The sequence below is a fragment of the Ambystoma mexicanum genome, chromosome 2q (assembly GCF_040938575.1).
Source record: "Ambystoma mexicanum isolate Mex_15411 chromosome 2q, UKY_AmexF1_1, whole genome shotgun sequence".
Classification (NCBI taxonomy): Eukaryota; Metazoa; Chordata; class Amphibia; order Caudata; family Ambystomatidae; genus Ambystoma; species Ambystoma mexicanum.
The window spans coordinates 516,021,924-516,045,984 of record NC_090924.1 but is presented as its reverse complement, the minus strand read 5'-3'; positions in this window follow the sequence as shown (position 1 = coordinate 516,045,984).

The window sequence follows — 24,061 nt, the reverse complement described above, 5'->3', positions numbered from 1 at the left end:
TTGTGATATACTCCCTTTACTCTGCCTGGTTCAGTCCTAAACACATCAGGGAACCGTTAGGTATAACAAATCTTGTTTTTGACTCTGGGACAATTCAGGAGAGATTAGTTGATGGACCAGACCATTTTCTGACAACAAAATTGTTGACATGACTGAAGTATTTTGTTCTGGGTCCTCTTTCCATTCTTTGAGTACATTAATAGGGTATCTATATATATATATATATATATATACCGTACTTTTCTGATCAGTGTGAGACACTTTATAATTATATGGTCCCATGTGTTCTAAAATTTGATACGATCCATACCATCGTGATAACATCTTTTTTCTGATGATGGAAGAAGGACTAACACTTTTTGGCCTATGGAAAATGATCTCATTATTGCTTTCTTATCATACCAATCTTTTTGATGTTCCTGAGCTTTGACCACATTTTTGGGAACTATCTAATGCAGACATATGCTCTTTCAAGCTCTTTGCTGTCTGAGACAATGGAATAGTCCCTTTCTCGTTCTTCCCAGGTTTCCTGCAATATGTTCAATACATCTCTAGGCTCTCTTCCATGTAACAACTCAAAGGGGGATACATACCCCTGTGGAAGATTGGAGCGTTTTCAGAATAGCAAATAAAGCCCATGGTATCATTATGTACCAATTTTTCTCATCTGCCTCCACCAGTTTTTTTAGAATCTTTTTCATGGTCTAAATCTATAAACTAATCCATCCGTTTGGGGATGATAAATGGAGGTTCTGAAAAAATTAATCTGTAGTATGTCCTTAACCTCAGCCATGCGTTTACTCATAAAAGTAGACCCTTGATCCATCAGAATCTCTTTCAGAAAACCAGTCCAGGAAAAAAGGAGTTTCAAAATGTGCTGTGAGCTATTATTACCTAGGTGAAAGGCTTCAGGATAACAGGTGGCATAATCCAAGATGACTAATATATATTTATTACCTAACCTTGATGTTTCTAATGGACACACTATATCCATTTCGATTCTAGAAAAAGGAATATCAATAATGAGCAAAGGTTGTAAAGGAGCAGGAAGGGGTATCCTATTGCTAGTTTTCTGACATAACTCGCAGGTATTTATATAATTATTTATGTCAGCATGAATGCCCGGCCAATGGAATCTATTTATGATTTGAGCTTCTATTTTCACTGCTCCTAAATGTCTCCCAGTTAAATGGGCCCACACCATCTCTAATACAATGTTCTTATGACTCCTAGGAATTACAATTTGAGTTCTCAAAGTACCTGAATGGTCTACATCCCCTCTATATAGTAAATGGAGCCTTCTTTTTCCTTCCTTTTTCCTCACTGGTCACTTGATTAAAGGATTCCGCTAATAAGGAAGCATCACATTGGGCAAAATCTAAATCAGGAATAGTTTTGTGCAGTAGGACCTGGAGCATTCCAAGTGATGGATGGGATTACCACAGTAACTAATCTCAGGTTCGACTAACCGGAAAGACTCAAAGAATATGGCAAAATACTGCCTTATGATCAGTTCAACAAAATAGAGAAACCTGGTAAGCATAGCAAATCTCAGTTCACACACTCTCATCACATTTCAATTACACAAAATGCTTTATACCTAGGTACACTACAGCTATGACGTCATCCTACGTGGCATACAGTAAAAACCTATCGGGCGAGGGATTGGTTAAGGGAACATTTATACCTATAGTCTGCATAGATGTTAGTAGCATCATTGGGTGCACCTTTTCCGGTAGGCGCGCCTTGAGCGGCCTCTAAATACATATAATCCAGATAATAGCAGAATAACAGCAGCGGATAGGCCACTGCAACAATGTAGGGTCCATTAACACATAGGCCCTCATGATTGGTTGGCACTCTTTTCCAACCTTGGACATTCGGTTAGTTAGCAGCACGTAAGCAAAATGAAATCCAGGTATGGGGAACAACGTCAGACAACTGCCCACTTGACTAATTAGCCTACCATCTCTCATCAATTAGGCCCTAAGCCAAGGCTTCTTCTTTGTAGTTGGTTGACCGTGCTGACTATTTTCTATTCCGGAACTTTAAAGGGACTGAAGCAACATTGCTATCTTTGTCTGGAGCCTTATGAATAAGCCTTGTTTCCTGGTCCTGCACAGCGTGTGAGGAGACCATGATTTTGTCCACTCAGGCCTCTTATTTAGTACTATGTGATTCAATTGTATTAGTTGCTATTATTCTCTTTGGCCTCTGGAGACTTGGTTGCTCCGTCTTGCATATGCTTTCTGCATCTTTGATTGTACAACACTTGGCACTCACAAATGTTCACTCATTTCCCTAATCTAAGGGAAATATGTCCTGCGTACATGACTTATCCTCTTCGACTCCTTTTGTACCTTGCAGTTGCCTCTTGCTGCAGCATTCTTGATCCTGAGCCAAACAAATATTCTTTGTTATTGCATGAATTTGTGTTTCCAGTGCTTGTTAGCTCTGCAGCCTTGGTTTTTCTCCTTCAGGCTCCTCGCTTACTATAATATGTAACCAATGTCTATTTTCACACCATGGCTGCTTTACTTGCATTATATTTCCTATGTTAGCAAGCTTCTATCTGGCTTATCTACCTTGCATTTCTGCGTATATACACCTACTATGTTTTTTGTTACTTATCTTCTCAGCGTATATGATTTCTTTGTATTCGCATGTACGTTCACTCTGTTACTTCAGTAACATCTTAATTCTTTAAGTATTCATAAATCGTTTCAGTGCACCCTCGCCTCTTCTCTTCATGACGTCACTTTAAACCTGTCAGACTCTACTTGTAGTTATTCTATGTCCAGTGGTGTCTGCCTTTCCTTCTACCACATCAGTCTGAGGGTACATTCCGTTACATTTGTCTGAGCCCATAACATCTTTCATATCTTCGGTGTGGTATTGGGATGATATCCAGTGTCAGGCACAGTGGGCCTCATTACGAGGTTGTCAGTATGGTAACAATGGTACCGGTATACTTGCTGGTACTGTTGTTACCGTACCGGCAAACTCGGAGTTGTGCCGCGGGTGCCTTTTATTTTGCCAGGTCTGCCCTGGCGGAATGAAAGGCACCCGCGAGCACAGCATGCCTGTAGCACTGGCACCGTTATGAACCAATCTTCATCTTTGGTCTCATCTACTTCTTCCACCATTTTCGTTATGAACGGTGCCGTTGCTACAGGCATCTCCATTACCATTGAGCCCTAAGGGGCTGAAATGGGAATGGGGATCTACCGGCACCCGCAAAAGGGCAATTACCTGGTCTGGAGGGGTCAGAATACCCCGGTAATTGACCATTCACAGGTGCTGGACTTTCATGCCAGTACAGAGGTAGCCTTGCCGCTCTTACCGGCAAGGCTACCTACAACCTCGTAATGAGGCCAAGTGTCTTCTTGTTAGTCTTCCAATATGACGTAGGTGAAGGGGTGGTGTCTAATGATGTTTACATCTGCCTCTCTACATTCCCCCCTCTGGTCGTGTCCTCAACCACCTCTACAATCTTCTTCACCTTCTCTTCACACTTTGGTTACTTCAGAATCCATATCTTTGTCACCCCCCTCAGGTCATCTGCATTCTTTATGTGTTCATCCACACTCCAGGTCATATGGCAGCACTAGTTGGTGAACAGAACACCTGACATCCCACATAGTTCTTATGATCCTTAGGCTAGTGAAACTTTGTTCCTGGAGGTGCCAGAGGAATTCCTTTCAGGTGCTCACAGATGGTGTTTTCGGTCTGTGTTTGCTCATCAGTCACAACATTCATGTCGATCATTATCTTCATTCGAGTTGCTTTCTTTACTGTCTTCTTGCATTGTCCTATGATTATTATTATAAAACAGAATCCTAGCAACACAATTTATTTTTTATTTTATTTATTGATCATTTGTAAGGTTCTTTATACCACAGAATTGTGTTTCAAAGCGCCAAAAGGCTTAATGGGAAGGGAACAGGGGAAATAACAGTGGCAAGAAACAAAAAGCAACAATAATATATTTACAGTCGTGGTCTTACTAGGCCTTATGGCATTCAGCCTTGCAAGTGCATTGATAAGAAGTGCAGGGGAGAGGGTTGGAAAGTGGAGTGCAGGAGTGGACAAGTGTTGGAGGGGGATCCCTAGAGGGAAGTGGTAAGTGGGTGCAAGGGGAGCACCTCAGGCTATGTGCTTGTACACACAGCTCTCAAGAGTGGTATGTGGAGCCACCAAGCAGGGGCCCACAGGGCAATTAAATGGGGGGGTGCCAGGTAATGAAGGGGAGGAAGGGCCTGAGAGCTTGTGCGGTTCATGATGATGAGGCCACCGGTCACAGTGGCAGTGGGGTGATTAGCAAGGAAGGGAATGAGGGAAAGAGGGAGAGAAGAGTCGAGTTTTCAGCAGTTTCCTGAAGTTAAGGAGGTCCAGCTCAAATCTGAGAGGGCCAGGGAGGTTGTTTCAAAGGGAGGCACCAGCCGCAGAGAGAGATCTGCCCCCCCACTCTCTGCTTAGAGTTTGACAGTCACAGGCAGCGACAAACTCCTTGACCCGCCTCTCAAGGTCTGGGAACCGCACCTTCTGTCGCAGGTGGGCCTTGGTTTTGGCAATTACCTGGTGTCCCTGATGTGCCAACTCGGTGACCTGGAGGACCTTACACTGCGGTATCACTATTTGTTCCCCTTGGAGTAACAGCCCTGACTCCACAAATGCCAGCTTGTCCGTGACCCTACAAAGCTGTTCCAGTGCCGATCTTGTTTCCTGGGTCCTCAGAGCCAGCGTGTCCACAACTGACTTCCATGAGCCCTGTTGGAGGGCTTCCTTCTGGATATTGAAGCATTCATCGTCAGCCACCGCCTGTTCCGGCTTGTGGATGGGCACCGAGTTGGCAGTGATGTTACCTTGCCCCTCCGGCTCACGCCGCGGGTGTCTAGACAAGTAGTCAGCTGTGTTGTTGCGGCCGGGTCGGTACACCAGGAAGACTCCGTATTCCAGCGGCACTAACATCCACCTTTCGATGCAGGCTTGAGGCTTAGATGATGAACCAGCCAAGATAGGCATTGGGGGCTTGTGGTCCATGTCCACAGTCACCGGTTGTCCCAGCACGTAGAGGCGGAAGGACCGCCAGGGCCTCTCTTTCAATCTGGGAATACCACTGTTCCGTCTTTGTTAGGGCCTTGCTTGCATATGCGACTGGCCAGACCACACTGTTGGCCTCTGTCTGGGTAAGAACTGCCCCCAGACCAAACCTGCTGGCATCCACCACAATGTCTGATGACAGGGCCGGGTCGAAGAAGGCCATTGTGTCTTCTGCTGTCAGTGCTCCCTCTACGTCCTCAAACGCAGCCTGCTCAAGGGGTCCCCACTGCCACGGAACGTCCTTCTTGGTCAACACCCACAATGTTTCTGACTGGGAAGTGAGGTTCCTGATGAACCGGCCACAATATGTGACCATTCCTAAGAAGCTTTGGACCTCCGATATGTTCTCCAGGGGCTATGCCTCCACATTGTCCTTGACCTTACGAGGATACGGCGACACACCCCCTTCTTTAAACACAAATGCGAAGAATTCAATGGTCTTCTCAAGGATCTTGCACTTGTCCCTATGCAGCGTTAGCCCGAGGGTCTCGAGCCGTTCCAATGTCTTGACCAGCCGGTCCAGGTTCTCCGCCTCCGTTCTTGCAAACACCAGGATGTCGTTGCTGATATTCAAGACACCATCCAAGTCAGTGAGGGCCCCACGGAAGATGTTCTGAAAGGCCTTTGCCGCGGACGACATACCAAAATTCAGGCACTTTTACCTGTAGAGGCCACGGTGCATGGTGAAAGTTGTTATATATTGAGCGTCCAGGTGTAGCACCACCTGATGGTATCCGGCCCGAAGGTCGAGTCTGGAGAAGAAGCATGCCCCTTGCAGTTCAGTGATTATGTCATCAATCATGGTGGTGACCAGATTGCTCGCCATGCAGCCAATATCTTCGAACAGCTGGCTGTACCTCACCAGCAGCCCCTGCACATCCTCGACGTAATCTGCATATGCGAAGCTCACAATGGCGAGTGCCTCCACTGCCGCACAACTCAGGAGGGTGTTGCTGCTGACCATTGTGACGTACAACCAGGCCTTGATGAACGACAAATGCCCCAGCCAGTGATATTGGTTGTTCACCACCAAATGTAAAGATGCAGGCCTTTGGCTTCTGTAGCTTGGGCGGCACCATCATGGCATTGTAATGCGGCCTCACCATAACATTGACAGATGCCCCTGTGTCACCAGCAACAGCACCTTTGATTCCTTCACCTTCACCAGGCACTGTGGCTGTCTCCTGTTGGTGGTCCGCAGAGCACTGACACTTGAGATGAAGAAAATGTTCTCTTCCTCCTCTTCATCATCATCCTCGCAAGGGGCATCGTCATTGCCTTAGTCGATCTGGGCTGTAGACTTGAAGAATCATGCTCTTACTGGCCCCCTTGGCATCACAACTGGCACTGGAGCTCTTCACATTTGGGCGTATTGATCCAGAGCACCACAACATTCACGCAATTTTCTTCATGCTTGGCATTCAACGGGGTGTGGGAGATTGTACCCACATTTCGTGCACGAATCAAGGGTTCTTGCACTCCTGTCCTGCTGACCTCCACCTGGACATCTTGCTCCTCTACCACCTTGACCACGCCACACCGCACACAAGTCTTCCACTTTCCCTGGGCGCACAGCCTCCTCCATCCTTGACACCCTCACCTCAGACACCTCTTGGCAGCGTCCAAGTTCCATCATGTGAGGCAGTGTGATTTCAGGCTCTGTGCAGCTTGCTGGATGAACATCACTGCATTAGCTGGTTCCTTATCGTGTCTGCATTATCCCAAGCACATGGCAGGGACATACGGCGCAGCCGACTGTAGAAAGTTTCTAGGAATTCATCATCCTTTTCACAGGGACTACACATTACAAAATGCTCGTAGTCTGCATTGGCAAGTGGAATGAAATTCTCCTGCAGCACGTCTTTTGCTGCAGCATAGGTCGCATTTGCAGGTTGCAGGGACTGTAAGACCTCATGTACCGCTGGTCCTGCCGAGTACAGGAGTGTAGCCACCTTGCTGTCTTCATCATCCTCCCCAGTGGCCCTGAAGTACATATCAAGCCTGTCAATCCACATCCTCCATCTCGGTCCCAAGCTGGATGGCGCCCCTGAGATGGCAAACTCAGGCATTGCTGTAAGTGCCCCTTGCTGTCTCGGCATATTTGGTGCTTGGGGAGCAGCAGCCACTGCAGCAACCTGGGCAACGGCATACATGAACGTGAGCGCAGAGGCACCACACAAAAAGAAAAATGGGGCTGCAACTTACTGATGTGCTTCTTGAGGCACAGCTGCACACAGATGTTGAGTGTGTTAATGTTGGTCCAACACCCCTTCGCAACTAATTCTGATGACCTTCCTCTACCACCACAGATCCAGCCAAATGCCCTCCCTGGCACCTTCTTCAGCTGTCCAAAAATGCAGGCGTAGAGCATTCCTGCTTTCCATCTTGTACTGGTGGCTACTTGTCCATATACCAATAACTGAGGTCTCTCCAGCATCCTGGTAATTCTGGTGTTTTCCATGTATCTGCACAATTCAGCCTCTTCTGTTCAACAATCCTCATCTCTTCTCCAGTCAGACCACTAAATGTGTACCGGAGCACTCTGCTCTTCCAATGCGGGCCCTTTTTCATTTTCTGTGTTTTTATGTAAGCATCTTCATATGGGAATGTTCTCTTTAACATCCATCATAGGGTTGTCCATTTTCCTTCAAATTGTCCTCTTGTCATGCATGCTGCTAGATGGCTGAGACACTTCACTTCATGTATAGGTATTTCTCTTGCTATAAATGTTCTGGCTGTGCTCATGGCATAAGGGATGAGAGAACATAGATAGCAGCTCCCATCTGACGTTCTCCTACACACCTCACTCATGTGCTTATACCACATGATTTTTTTTAAATGGGCTGAGTAATCAAGGTACATATTTATATCCTAATAATCTTCTACAACATCCCTCTTGACTCAGTTAATTTGTTTTGAAATCTCAGGGAAAATATCACCAGTCCTTTTGTTAGGGATAGAAAGAGATGTCCCCTTGTTGGATACTTCATTTAAATTATAAAACATAATTTCATGAAATGCTATAAGCGTAACGAAGTAAAGAGAACACATTGTGCAAAATGTGGCTACAAGAAGTATTGCAAAAGAATTAATGTGATGTGTATCCTGTGCAGTAAGCGGGCTTCCTGCTAGCAATGTCTCTCTCACATACTGGAAGAATCCCATTTTCTTTAATTAAGATTCAGTTCCTGTCACTTTTATAAACAACTTTTTTATAACAGAAATTGTAATATGATTGAAATGATGATTCTGAAAATAACAGGACTGTTTTTAGGATTTCTAAAAAAGTGACAATATCAATGTGCACCTCAGTAGAGCTGGATAAGATTGAAGTATGTATACAAAAACAGCATACAGAAAAGTGTCATGTGCGATCTTAGTGTTCTATCTTCGTCCCTTTAGCCTAACAGGAATAGTTCTGTGAACACTTCAATGTTTGTTTGTTTCCCTTTAGAGTTGGGAATAATTGACTGTTCAAATTGTTTTTACTTCATGTGTTCTTTGTTGGCTCTTGGTAGCCCATCTAGTCTGCATTTGCTGAACTTCTTCTCTTGCTTCACTGTGAGCGGGTGCAGTAGTGGTAAGGGTCTCTCCTTTGTAAAGCTTTACATCCTTCAGGTGCAGCCAAGCTCTTCTCCCTTCGATCTTCACACCAGTGGGAGTGACCCCCCTCTACTAGGTATGGTCCTTTGAAACACGGATTGTTCCTAGTGGAAATTAAACTCCTAACAAGCACTTGTCAAAAGGGTACAAACTAGCTGGCTTCAGCAAGTCTATAGGATCAATTGTTTGGCTTTCTTCTTCAATCTTATTCAACCCTTCACTCCGATTTTTCATCTGATGGGAAATAAAAGAAACCCTAGTAGTCATATTTGTCAAATAATCATGCATCTCATCCCCTAATGTTTTTGCTACACTATGGGCATCGTTTTTTTTTCGAGTCAGAGGAGCAAGGGGTACTCTCATGCAGCATCCAGCCGCCATCTCATGAGGAGTTAGGTTGAGAACTGAGCCAGGCTGGTTTCTCAAAGCAAGCAGGGCAAGGGGTAGACAATGCAGCCATTCCTTCTTCAAAGTCATCTTAATCATGGCTGTCCTTTCTTTAAGGAGTCAGTTTAATCACTCACAGATACAATTCGCATGTGGGTGACAAGCAAATGAAAACGTGTGCTTTAGGCCCAATAGAAGAGCTACCTGTTTCAAACAATTCATTGCAAAATGCGGCCTATTATCAGACCGGAGGACTTCTCACACAGCCCATCTAGCAAACACCTCACATACAAGAAATCTGGCAGCACATGTGGCATTGGGTTGCGTGCATGAACCTGCCTCAATCCATCTGGAAAAGGCACACACTACAACTGACATATATCTGTAGACATTGCTTGTTTGCAACATTTCGACATAATATATATGTAGATGCTGAAAAGGACCTTTGGGTCTGGGTATTGCTCCTCTCACTGTCCGCTAGGTATGCCCCGCTGTGAACCTCTGGCAGATAATGCAGTTCACAATAAATTGTGCAATGTGTTCTAACAAGTTAGGCGAAAACCAGTCTTCTGCAATCCTGGAAGCAGGGTATGGTTGTAGGATATGTAGGATGGTTGTAGGATAGTGAAGCTGATCCAGCATAACTCTCAATAATGCTAGGGGCATTACTGGCTTTCCAGTGCTATCTTGTCTCCATATAGCCTCAGTGGGGGATAAAGAACACCCCTGTCTTTTCCATAAATCCTGTTCTTCCTGTGGAGCTTAATCTTGCAGCTCTATTTACTGTACAATGGATAACATATTAAAACCGTACTTCATCATCAAGCAACGTTCTAAAATTTGCTTAACATCTACTTCAAAATCAGAAATGTTTGGAAAATATGCTGCTCTTTTGGCTTCAACATCTTTGCCTTTGTTACCACGAGAAATCATGACTGCCCTCTTAGTATGGTCTGCGCACTTCACCACGGCGATGGCCAATGGGAGCTTTAGTACCATAATAAGCTTGTCCAATAGTGGCGCATGTTGACTGGTGTGCTGTCTGCATGGAGGAAACCCCTCCTTTTCCAGCTTGACAATCCTGCGTGTACGGTTAAAGTCACATAGGCGGAGTCAGAGTACGCTCTTACTTATTTATTCTCATATCTCTTGAGTGCTGGGATAAGTGCCACTAATTCTGCAGCTTGTGCGGAACAATTTGAACATCCCTGCACTTGCCACTACCTCAAATTCATCATCATGTTTTAACTTTAGTACTGTCATTCTCGTATGTCTTTCTCCTGTTGTTTGATTAATTTTTGAAGAACCATCAATAAATAGAATCCTCTCCCTCTGAGAGCATTTTCTCTAAAATGAGGAGTATCATTATCACATTCAGCATACGTTCTGCAGTCATGTACATAGTCCTCCTTCCCTACTGGCTCTGGTATGAATATCGTCTAATTCACTACTCTACATCTAACAATTTTGATTTCTGGGTTTGTGAAGTATAGCATGTATCCTCAGGCACAACATGTAACCTACCAGTTACATTAGGTTACATAAAGATGGCTAGTAAGACCCACTGGCTCCCATCACCCAGGCATGGGCTCTCCAACTGCCTGAGTCTAGAACCTTTGCTACAAGCATTCCTTCACTCACACCATAACATTCTCTGTCACACCAACCATTCTCTCTTACATCACCAGACTTCTACATCCATCCAAAGCACTTTACAACACATCTCACTTCCTTCCAAATCTCACCACATCACAATGAAACACATCACAACACATCTCCTTTCTTCACATAATGCAAACATCCATCACAGACTCATCCACACTGACTATCACACACCACCAACATACACACAATCACACGGTGCACCTTTTTTTTAAATGAGTCGCAGCTCAGAAATAATAACATTATGCAAGATCTCCCCCTTTTCTGCTCAGGCTGAACCTCCACATATCAACCACTCTCACATGACAGAGGTCAGACCCCCTTTCTTCTCTGGCAGGATCTTTACAGAACAACCACTCTAACATGACAGATGAACAAACCCCCTTCTACTTGGGCTGTATACCCACAGAACAACCACTCTAACATGGCAGAGGAACAACCCCCTTTCTAATCGATCTGAGTTTCCAAATATCAACCACTCTAGCAGGTAAGGGGTCAAACCCCCTATCTACTCAGGTTGGCATCAACAATTCTGCAACCACTCACATTTGGACGGAAGGCATGCATACCCCCTATCTACTCAGATTGGCAGACACTCACTTAATCCTTCAGAGTAGGGGTACCTCATCTTTCTGCTCATGTTGGCATCAGCGATGCAACACCACTCGGAAGGTGTACATACCCCCCCTATGTACTCTGGTTGGCACCATCAATGCACAACCACTCTTACATACACTGTGCAAATACAACCGTACTGCATTACTTGACTAAAAGTACATTTCTGGATGGTTATGCAGCCTACAGCTGAAAATTCCTGACAATACATTAGTCCCTTGCATTTGCCTCATACCACCTTTCACATTTCCTTGCACTCGTTAGCATTAATACTTTGCAAATTCTTTAAGCTTAAAAGTCCATAGCTGAACCCAGCTCCTAAATTGAAATTCTTCTAATCGGTTAATTCTAGCTACACTCTCTCTCCGTTCACACCATACCACACTTAAACCTCTACACGCCAGCCCATACTAACACAGCCTTTACAGCACTCAAGTACTAATTGCTAGCTTGTTGCGCTACGCTGAACTTTCTCAATCAATTTCCTCTTTATTGTTGTTTTCTTATTACACCATTGAACCTCCTGCAATGCTTGAAAAACAGCACAGAACACTGTGTAGCCTAATGCTGCCAACTGCTGTGTACATCCTACAAGCAGTGATATACCAGTTCTTATCAGTAACTGTTACACACACAGTCATCATATACACACTCCCACACTCAAATATGTAGGATCTTAATTGCCCTTTGACTTTCTTTATCAACATACATATAGAATTGGCAGCAGATTTGGAAGACAGCTCAATTTCAAAAAACCCATAATTACATTGGGCTGTTTTGAAAACCAGCTTATAACCGCACACATATTTCTTCCTTTTTGCACAGGAACATCAGTACTCTCATGAACAGAAGACAGACGATCTCCCCGCATTGTCATCGCCACACGGCAACAGTACCTCAGATCTCCTGGTGCCCGCACTACATTATATTTCGTGCCTAGGATGCACTTATCTCCATCTGTATAGCATCAATAAAGGTCTGTCCCTCGTTGCACCACAGAGCGCAACCATTTGTCTTGATAATATTCACTTGTCCTGCTTCACATTGGACGACCTTCCCCTTTCAAAGTAGCCACTGGAAATAGAATTCCTCAACCGGTGACACCCTGAGTGCAGCACATTGACAGCGCTTCATTCGTCATTTCCTTGACACAATCGATGCACTTCCTCCTCCTTAACTTCACGTGACATCATCACGTTAATGCACATTGCAAGGTCCTCTCCTTGAACGTGCTTACACTTCCTGGGGTACCTTAGACGTAACTGCAGCTGTCGGCGGGTCCATTCCTCAGACCGCAGACCAGGCCGTGGAGACCACACTATGGCGATCATAATTCTAAGAGCACATCTCAAAGCCTGCACTCCATGGAGTTCCAAACGCTCACCAGCCCTCTCAGCAACCTGAATGACGTCATTACAGGCCTCCTGACAACAGAGCACAGAAAAGCTCTGCAGCTCCAATGGCCATATGCACCCCACAGAGGTTCCTCTCTCTTCTTCTCTGCCATATGGACCCTTGTGCAGGCGCATCACCCCTGATACGTCATCTACACCTTTGCCCAGGATGGGACTGCATTCTCCTTGCTTGCCTTCTGCTTTCAAGCCCTGAGACTCCTTCCTTTGCCTTGGGACTTAATGTTAACACAACAGACCCCTCTTTGACCTGGGTCTTCTGGCTGAGCCCTTATTCTTCCCTGTGCCCTTAGATTTACAGCCTCCGCCAGGATAATTCAACATCCTTACTTCACCCTGGATCATCTAGTGGGGCAAATCTCCCCACCGTCTTTCCTCTGGGTTTTTATGGGCTACAGCTCCCTTTATTCTTTGCTCAGGGTCATTCGATGGGCTGCATCACCCCTTTTTCTTTTCCCTTGGTGATGGGACTTACTTGTGAGGGCAGTGGTTCTTCTCTCTTCCTCTCTGCACCCCCGCAGCAGACTTGTCACCATCAACTTCTTCTTCTTGCATGCAGGTTCTTTTCCTGTCCTCCCAGAAAGACCAGCTAGTCACCAGTGAAGTACAGCATGGATCCTCAGGCACAACAGGTAGGTTCCAGTAAGTTACTTTATTCCTGTTACATTAGGTTACATTAAGATCATTAGTAAGAACTACTGGCTCCCATCACCCAGGCAGGGCCTCTCCACTGCCTGAGTCTAGAACCTTTGCTACAAGCATTCCCTCATTCACACCATAACATGCTCTCTGTCACACCAAACATCCTCTCTTACATCACCAGACTTCTACCTCCATCCCAAGCATTATAAAACAGTTTGAAATAATCACTTTGTACCCTGACGCTCTTTGTGTAGTCAACGTGCTTTTGGGTTTCTCCAAAATTGTGAATAAGGAATGCTCGACGAATAAAGTCCTAGAACACCCCATTGCAATACTTGCTGCTTTTTCAATTGCGAAAGCAGCAGCAGGGGTAATCGCCTTTCAATACTGGGTCTAAAATCCCACTATAGCAGGCTAATCATTTATGTCCATGTCCTAATGTTGGCTTCTGCATGAGGACTGCTGTCATTGCTTCTCCATTTGAATGTAAGAATAAGTAAAACTCCTCATTATAATCGGAATCCCTATCACAGGGGCTGTACAAATCGCCCCATTTAATTCTTCAAATTCTTCAGTCATCTCATCTGTCCGTGGCATTTCACTTTTACCTATCTGTGTTTCCTTGAGTCCATTTGAAAGTGGTTGAATATAACTACTGTTATCAAAAACCCAGGCCTTACAACAATTACATAGGCCTAAAGATTGTTGTATTTACCTCACTGTCTCAGGTTTTAGAGTTTTCATGTTCGCTTCTGCTCTCTCAGTTGTCACGTTCCTCCCTTCTTGAGAGATTAACTGTCCTATGTACAGGATCTCTTCCTGGCAATATTGTATTTTTTCTTTGTACACATTATATCCTTTCTCTGCTAGTATTGTTATTAACTTAACTGAATTATCTCTGCATCTTTCTTATGTTTCACTGCACACTAGTATGTCATCTATGTACTGAATTATTGTGCTCTCAAGTTGTATGTTACTTAGGTCCATCTGAAGAACCCTCTTAAAGATAGACGGGGACTCACAGTACACATGAGGTAATCGTGTATGTTTCCAGCACTGATGTCTATGTATGAAAACAAAGTCAAATCTTGTGAGTCCTCATGAAGGGGAATTGAAAAGAAAGCGATTTTTAAATCTATAACTGTAAATTATTTGGCTTTAGCTGGGATGTTGCATAATATCGTAGATTCGTAACCAGCAGAAACTCTGCTTCAACAACATTATTTAGAGGGCGTAGATCCTGAATAAATCTCCATGACCTCCCTGTTGATTTCTTCACTGGGTACACAGCCATTTTACATGGGGACTCTGGTGGTACCCATATTCCCTATTGTATTAAAGCGAAAATGGTTTCAAATATACCTTCATCTGTTTCTCTGGACATTGGGTACTGTTTTGCTAGTGGCAAAATTGCTCCTGTTTGAGCTTTATTTTAACTGCTCCTGGTCCACTCAATACGACCACATCATATAGACTGCTGGTCCATAAGATGCCTGGCACCTTTTCTAAATCTTCCTGGAAAAATGATGGTTTCTGTCTTATTAATGCCATTTTCTGTGTTCTTTCCCTATTCTCAACTTTAATCCAATAAGGGAGACTTATGAAAAATACTAATTCATCTTCTGAATACTCATCTCTGAACAACTCCTCATCTCTCAAGTCAGTTAGTCTGAATCCTTCATCAAGAGCTATTACTGTTCTCCATGATCTCCCCTCATCATCTGTCCCATGACAACCACCTTTTCCTCTCTTACCACTGCTGCCTCTAGTTCTATGGGGATAACCTGTCCTGCTTCGTCATCTATAGGTATTTCTGGCCTAAGCTAAAATTTGTCAGGTATTCTCAGCAATGTACCTATCAATCCAGGAAGCCATGTTAACAAAATAATTACCCCATACAAAAATACTTCTGGGTCCAAAGGAACCCCTCGTAATGCCTTTCGGCCTGAAAAGCTAATATGAATTCTCGTACATTTATGTAGTGTATCCCTGGAGTGGAACACACTATCCCATTGTCAGTGAAAGATATCGTCATGTTAAGTTTTTTCATCCAGTCACAGCCTAATATATTAACTGATGTCTGTCGCCAATACAACAGTGGCATGCACACATCCTGTTCTCCTATTGAAATTGGTAATTCATCAGTAAAAGGAACCAAACTCATAGCCCCAGAGAATCCCTGAGCATTCATGGAAATGCCAGACATTGGGTACTTTCCCTCTCAAACACAGGAGCAGGTTGCTCCCGTGTGTACAAGGAAAGAAAATGTCTTGCCTACTATCATTAACCTGACCCTTGGTTCCACTTCTGGGTCTGGTGTCATAGATAGTAATGAGCACTTTCGGTCTCTCTGTGGGCTTTCCTACTGTGGGTGTAAATTTCCTCCCACTACTGTCACACTCCCTATTCTGGGTATAGGTGCGGTGGGGCTCCTGTATTCACCTTCCATTGTGGAACCATTGCTTGTTGCATCAGAGTGTACTGTTGTTGTTGTGTCTGTATTTGTTGTGTTTGCTTAGGCGCTTGCTGTGGTTGCCCATGTGGCAGCTGTGGTTGCTGTTGGATCTGCTGCATTTGCTGTATTTGCGGTGTCAGTGTCTAATACTGAGTGTGATATTGGGCATAATACTCCAGTGGTTCTGTACTATACTGTGGAGCATAGCCCATCGCCCCTTTTGGAGTGTGCCAGGTCTTCTGCATGCCCCCTCTACTTCTACATGTGCGGGCCATATGTACTGTCCTCCCACAATTCCAGCACTTCTGCGACTGTCCTCCATTAAATTCTCCTCTTCCTTGAGGGTTTTGAAATCCACCTCCTCATCCTCTAGGTCCATTCCCTCTACCTCATGGCCACAAATTGGACACACCTTGATCTATAGGGTGCCCTACATTGCTTGACTGTGTAGGCTGTAACTTGTGTGTGGCCCCGCATTCACCACTCATCAATACTGCTCCTTCTATAGCAAATTTGAACAACATTTTCTGAATTAACTTTGCTTCCTCCTGCTTTCTATTCTCACCTTTTTTTTAATTCTTCTCTTGTAACAATCAACAATGATGTGCTATAGTCAACTGTATTTCTGGCCATGGCTTCGCTTCCACCCCTACCTATTTTTTCATCTGCTTTTGCACTGGCTCAGGCCGTCCTTGACATAAAATATGGTAAAATAATGCTATAGTTTTATCCCACGGTTCCCTCGTCTCAAGATACAAACGTTCTTAAAACACCTGAATAAAAGCAACAGGATCTTCGTCAGGATGATGTACTCTAAGTGCCCTCCATATATCGGCACTACAATTATTAAATGGCACTCCATCATGTGTCGTGTTTTGCGGTGTCATACTCGCATATCCTACCCGTCTCCAAATGTCATCAGTTCTCTCCCATAGAATGGCTGCTAGTAGGCTTTTATGTCACCCAGTGCTAACTTCATTCCCGCTGACATTCTTTCTAACTCATAAATCCATTTTCCTGTACCTGCAGTCAAACTAGATAATTTACATTTCAAATTTTCTGTATCCATTTGTGGCCACGATATATATATATATATATATATATATACATATATATATATATATATATATATATATATATATATATATATATCTATATTACACGGCCACAGTAGTGGCCGTGTAGTTATGGTTAAGTTGCTGTTTCCATAGGAAGAGCACTTTTTGGGTGGCCTATAATTCCGCTCCCCCTGGACTAATCCTCACCAAACTTTGCAAAAAAAGTATATGGGCCACTCTGAATTTTATTGCAAAGTTATAGAGGGGTTTCCAAAACGTCTTTTTTTCCCATACACTGAATGGGGGAACATTTTGCGCACGGCTACAGGGCAAACCGCTGGACAGTTTTGCACCAAATTTGCGCCAGTGGCAGGAGCTTGGGCCCGAAAGTGTGCTTTTGTAAATTTTGTGAAAATCTATTCAGTGTTTCCCTGAAAAACCAACAAAAAGTATGTCTGTAAAAATTAGTGATATCTATGTCCGCTCCGCGGACACACTTCCCTGTTCGCTCCGTGTACAAGATTGCAATTGGTTATTCCGTGGCGTGCTGGCTGCGACCATGTTGCACTTTCACCGATTTGTTGTGGCACAGCGTGAAGTGCGTCTTAATCTTTCGATACGGCCACCATGTTTACTTCGTTTTCTGTTCAACGCAAACATCTGCGCTAACAAACCTACCCGAAGAAGACACCAATCCACTTGTTGCACTTATGGAACACTGTTTGGAAAGGTGAGCATTAAAGAGACGTGGTAGTAGAAAAACAAACATCGAAGAATTATTGATAGCACTGTCATACGGTATGGTGCGCCTTACTACTCATTGTACGAAATGAACTTACTGCGTTCATTGTACAACACATACACATCATTACTGCAGTCAGGCTGCCATCCTACTGTTTGAAATATGGGACTGCCACCTGCACTATTTCGTACACACAGCCCTTCTGCACGTGCAGAAGATTAGCCGTTCTCATGAATAGCCGCTGATATGTTGTTGCAAAACTGAAAATGTATTTGCATTCAGAGTGAAGTCCAATGCATTTTCTGTTTTCAATATGCGCTCAGTACGGCTGCATATTTGTCGACACCCATAAGCTTCCCTTGTTTTTTAACCTTGACGTACAGGGAAAGAGTAGAAAGAATGTAGGGAGTAACAGTTTGAAAAACATATCACTTGATAAGGTTATGCTTCAAAAACATTTGTTCCGACCATGCAAAATTAGTTCCCAAAGAGCCACTGATCCCCATACACTACTGTCTGCCTGCAGCGCACACAATGGAGGCCGTCCAAATTATGTAAGTGTATTTATATACATTATTTATAATTATATATGGCAGGGAACAAAAACAAAGGGGCTAAACATGTAATGCCTTCAGTGATGTCATCAGTGACATTTGAGATTACATCTTTCATGTTCTGGGTGTTAGAGTTAGCAGTGCACAGTGGTTTTGGCAAGTAAGGGGGCTCAGTCTGCCATAACTGGCGAATTTCAGGGGTTTTTCGTTTTTAATGTGAAGCATAAAGGGGAGGGCAAACATTTTGTTGTAGTGAAGTGCACAGGTTTTTGGTACGGCAACTTAACCATATTGTCCCCTCAACAAAGTTTTTTTTGTAGTGATATATATGTATATATATATATATATATATATATATATATATGTATATATATATATATATATATATATATATATAACTGCATTTTAAGTGCTGGATGGGATTACCACAATAAATAACTGGACGGACTCAAAGAATATGGAAAAATACTACTCAAAATCAGTTCAATAAAATAGGGAAACCTGGCAAGCATATGAAATCACAGCTCCCACACTCTCATCGCATTTCAATTACACAAAAGGCGTTATCCCTCAATATATGTCAGCTATGATATCATCCTACGTGGCAAACAGTAAAAATGTATCAGGTGGAGGACTTGTTTAAGGGAACATATACACCTATGGTCTGCATAGGTGTTAGTAACATCATTGGCTGACCCTTATCAAGTAGGGACGCCTTGAACTACTTCTATGTACAATACAGATAATAGCAGAATAACAGCAGCAGAGAGGCCTCTGCATCAATGTATGGTCCATCATCGCATGGGCCTCATGATTGGTTGGCACTCTCTTCCAACCTTGGTCATATTGGGATGATGCCCAGTGTCAGGCAGAGTGTCTTCTTGTTATTCTTCCAATATGACAGAGGTGAGGAGGTGGGGTCCAATGGCGTATACATCCACCTCTTTACATTTTCTTCTTCAATATTTTGAGGTATGGGAATAACTGGTTCAAGGTCTGTTTCACAAAAACCTTAAGTTCCTCTCTCAGCTGCATTATTGTTTTTTTTCTCTTTGGGTCTTGGAAACACCACTTTCTCTAAAATGGCTTAAGCAATAATTTCTCTGGCTTTAATTTGATATGCATTCTTCCCAGTGTTATGTATCAATACTTTAACATCTCATGGATAGTCGGGATCAATTGCCCCAGCTAATACATCTAGGCCATAGCACCAGGCCAGCCGTGACTTGAAAGTAAAGCAGACGTAGGTGCCCTCGGGAGGTATAAGAATTTAATCTGTAGGGCTCAAAGTCCTTTCCCCTGGTTGAATGAACTCCCCTATACTGCTGTATACATCAAAACCTATTGATTGGTCAGTAGCTAGAGGGGGAGTGGAGGCCCTTTTGCTAAGTTTTGTCAAACTTCAGGGTTCCCCAATTTGTATCAATTCATTCCGATCCTACCAGACACCATATATGTGGGGTCAGAAATGTGAGGCGGACAACTTTGTGAAGAGTTTTCAACTTTAGTCATTTTATGAAATAAAGAGGTTGGATACATGCCTCGCTACCCCTACCCTGAAGAGGATTTGCTTGCCTAAAATTGAGGAAACTCTAACAAAGGGATATCTAACCCTCACACTAAAGTAAAATAAAAGGAAATATAAGGCAATTCAAAACTCTGTCATATAGCTTAGTGGCTGACAAAAAGAGGCCCTTGAGGCCTGGCTAGCAAAGCCTGTGCTGGACAAAGGCACAGTGTTGTGCGCCACTAGGTGTGCAAGGTGTGCTGCTCACTAGTCCCATAGGAAGCGCTTGGGAAGCAACAGCGTTTGGCTCGCCCCCCCCCCCCATTGACAAAAAGGATTTCCGTGAAGCTCATCTGGCGAAGCCCACGTAGGACTAGGGCGCGACTTGTGCGCTGCTAGGTATGCAGTGTGTGCTGCTCATCAGTCTCATAGGAAGCACTTGGGGAGCAACAGTGTTTGGCAAGCTGGTCAACAAATAAGAATAGGATTAACACAATTGAACGAAGCATTATGCCTACTTGCACAAATAGGGGAAGAATTGGAATCTGTATCTTGCACGACCCCCTCCAACACCCCTTACCTGTTACCTCTAACCTACAAGGGAGAAGTGCCAAGAACAAGCATGATGCCCCAGGTACTTAAGATGCTTCTCTAAGCACAAACAAGAATCCAGTCCTCTCAGGAAAGGACACCTGAGAGTCTAGGGAATGGCGCAGAGCCATGTCTTTGACTATAACAAGGCACACAAAGAATAATCCTCCACAAATTTTCCCTCAGTGTCCACCAGAGGAAAGATACGCCGGCCCGGGCTGGGGACTAGCGCATAATCGTGCAGTCATCCGGGATAATATGAGAGAAGCACTCGTCGTTCTTCACAATGTACTGCAGCTTAATAGAGGCTCCTATGAGACTCAGGAGCCATTGACTTACAAAGTAATCCATTGAATCCAACACACCAACGGCTGTCCTTCAGTAATTAGGGAGGATATCACTAATTGCACTTGTTTACATATGCCCAATAGTCCCTATGACTATATTCAAATATCTTTAAAAAGCGCCTAGTTCGCACACTGCCCTTTGGCCATAGAGTTTAGGGTATATCCCCCTCGCCCCCTCCTGGGAGTCAGTAATAACTCTGAGGCCTTATGCCCAATTTCCATGTAACGTCAACCCAAATAGCGTGGAGGTAAATAGTAGAGGTACAATTGAGAATAGGTCCCAACCCCTAAGAGCCCCTGAAAATAACACACAGGAAATCGCAGCAACTCCTGGACAGGTGGAAGAAGGGTTGGAGGGCGTTGATTGGCTGACAGATGGGAATAGGGCATCTCTTATACCTACCCGGGCCCACTAGTTGCACAATTATTTCATGGAACATAGCTGGTGTCGCTCAACACTTGGCTGACCTAACCTGGTGCGAATTCATGGAAGGCTTTCAGCTAATTTGTACGTAGGAGACCTGGGCGCAAACAAAAGGTTGACCGTCAGGGATAGCTCTCATATTGTGTTAATGCACAGAGGGGCCCTCGAAAGGGGAGGTCTCTTAGCATGGATCTCCTCTGAGTTGAACTGGAAATCGACATCTATAGATACAGGTTCCCCAGAAGTTCAGCACCTGATTATTGAAACTACTGCTATTTAACATATATAATAGACCCCATGATAAATCCCCCCAGAAGTCTATATTTTTACTCCAAAAACGTATAGATAAATGGGAGAGCACCTCCTCAACCGACGTGCAGCTTATAGTAATGGGGTACTTGAGCCTCCAGTTTGAAACCTTTAAAAAAGCTGGAAGGAGTGTGGGAAGACCAATAAGTGATTTGGGATATCTCAGCTCTACAAGCAGGGAACCCTAGCAAGGTACACAGCTATGCCACTGATACAGCTTGTGTCCTACATAGCTTGAACCTCCAGGTATTTAATGGCCGCTTCATTAATGACCAACCAGCAAAGAACTCTTTCCATGGTTATAATGGTGTTTCATTACACTATGTATTGGTATCACATTGTTTTACCGACACACATTGTTTCGAAGTCAATTTCTACGAAGACATTTCTTCAACAAACCCATTGAAATATATGGGGGGCTAAGGGGTTGAAAGGGGCGTAGAAGGTGTTGGGTAGGGGCAATAGTAGAGGGAAGGGGAGATTGGGCACCCCCAGCCAAATAATTCTTTTTTAAATGTCTGATTTTTTCAAAGTAATTTCTTCGAAGAAAATTACTTCAAACAAATGTGTGTCGGCAAAGGGACATGGAACCCTATGTATTAGTCTCACTATCTGCATGGAAAATGGTAAGAGACTTTGAGATTGTAGATAGATTGGAAAGCGGTCACTGCCCTGTGATGGCCAGTCGCCTCTTAAGGGGCAAGCTTTATGAAGTAACATGGGTAATTGATTCTATCAATCCAATATTGATAGTGGGCCACGCATGGTGTGCTATCAAGTGGGTGAAGCTAGAGTCCTCAAATAGCATCCCAGTTTCTTTATGACGCTATTTTAGTTCACATTGAAAACATTTGTTCCAGTGAATACCAGATTCGAGTGTTTTGCTGATGATGCAGTTTTGAAGTCAACAACAACTACGGGCTTGAAGGCAACTTTAAAAAAAAAACGTATTGGACATTTGTAAGGCGCCTATACGCAGGTGTTTCCAGGCGCCACAAGACACGATGGGGAGGGGGACATGGGAAATCATAAGAATACAACAACAAAGGGCGGTTATATTGGCTTTATGACAATCCTACTGTGCAAGTGCATGACAAGGTGATAGGTGCAAGGGGCTGATAGGTTGAGGGAGAAAAAGCAGGAGTGTGGTACCCCCATGGGTGGGGACGGGCAAGTGTTGGTCAAGTCAAGGCAGCAAGTGCCAGGGGAAAGAGTGGGGAGGGGAGGAAGAGTGCAGTAGACAAGGTGGACTAAGCAGGCATAGTCCGGGAAAGGGAGTCCGAGGGCAAGTGCTGGCAAATGGCAAAGGATGCTGGGAGGGACTGGTAGGGGTGTGGTATGGTCCCTGTATGACTCTGAAGGAGCCAGGCCCCAGTCGCAGCCCCAGGTGGAGATCTTAGCATGGGAGGGGGAGAGGGAAGGAAAAGGAGAAAAGGATGGTCTTGAGAAGTTTCCGGAACTTAAGAAGATCTGGATCAGAGCTGAGGGAGAGAGGGAATGTGGGAGGGAGGGAGGCTGTTCCAAAGGGAGGCGCATAGCTGAGGAAAGGGATCTACCGTCCACTCTCTGCTTGGAGAAATGTTTTACCTGCAGAAAGTTGGAGCTAGAAGACTGAAGGACTCTGGCTGGGAGGTATTTCTTGAGAGAAAGTTGGATGTAGAGAGGCCCCATGCCCCAGACAGCCTTGTGGATGATGCAAAGGGTTTTGAATTTGATCCATGCAGTCACCGGGAGCCAGTCGAGAGATTTTAGAATTGGAGAGATGCGGTCCTTGGGCTTGAGGCCAAGGATAAGTCTTGCAGTCCTATTCTGGATTAGTTGGAGGGTGTGAAGGGAGGATAAAGAAAGATTGAGGAAGAGGCTATTGCAGTAGTCAAGCTAGAGAGATCCAGGGGTCTGGAGACATTGACCATCTGGGGGAAGGAGAGGAAAGGTAGAATGCCCCTGAGGAGATGAAGCGGAACATTGGACTTCTTGATAAGGTTTGTGATGCATGGAGAGAAGGAGAGAGAGGAGTGAAGGATTATCCCAAGGTTTTTTGCCTCACAAGTGGGTGAGGGGAGGGGATCCAAGGAGTCTAGCCACAGAGTGAGGGGGAAACTAGGACCAGGCATCCCAATGAGAAGGATCTCTGTCTTGCTGGCGTTGAGGCAGAGATCATTGGCCGAGCACCATGCCTGAATAGCAGTCAGGCAGTCAGGTATGAGGAAGGAGGCGGAGGAGCTAGGGGAAGACAGTCAGAAAGAAAGCTGTGTGTCGTCTGCGAAGGCAGCTGGAAAGAAAGCTGTGTGTCGTCTGCATACCACTGGAAATTAGGGGAGTAGGAGGAGATCAGGTGGGCCACAGGGACCAGGTATATGTTGAAGAGCCATGGTGATAGGATAGATCCCTGGGGGACATCACAGGTAGAGACTGAGGTGGAGGAGAGAAAAGGACTCACTTGCATTTGGGAGGGTCTGTTAGAGAGGAAAGAGAAAAGCCACGCCAGTGCCCTGACCGTGATGCCAAGGGTATCACAGAGACGGTTTATGAGGATGGAGTGGTTGACAGTGTCAAAATCAGCAGAAAGATCAAGGAACAGTTTTTTGGAAAAATGCAAGGACCTGGGCCTTAAAATGAACATCAGCAAAACAAAGGCAATGGTTTTCAA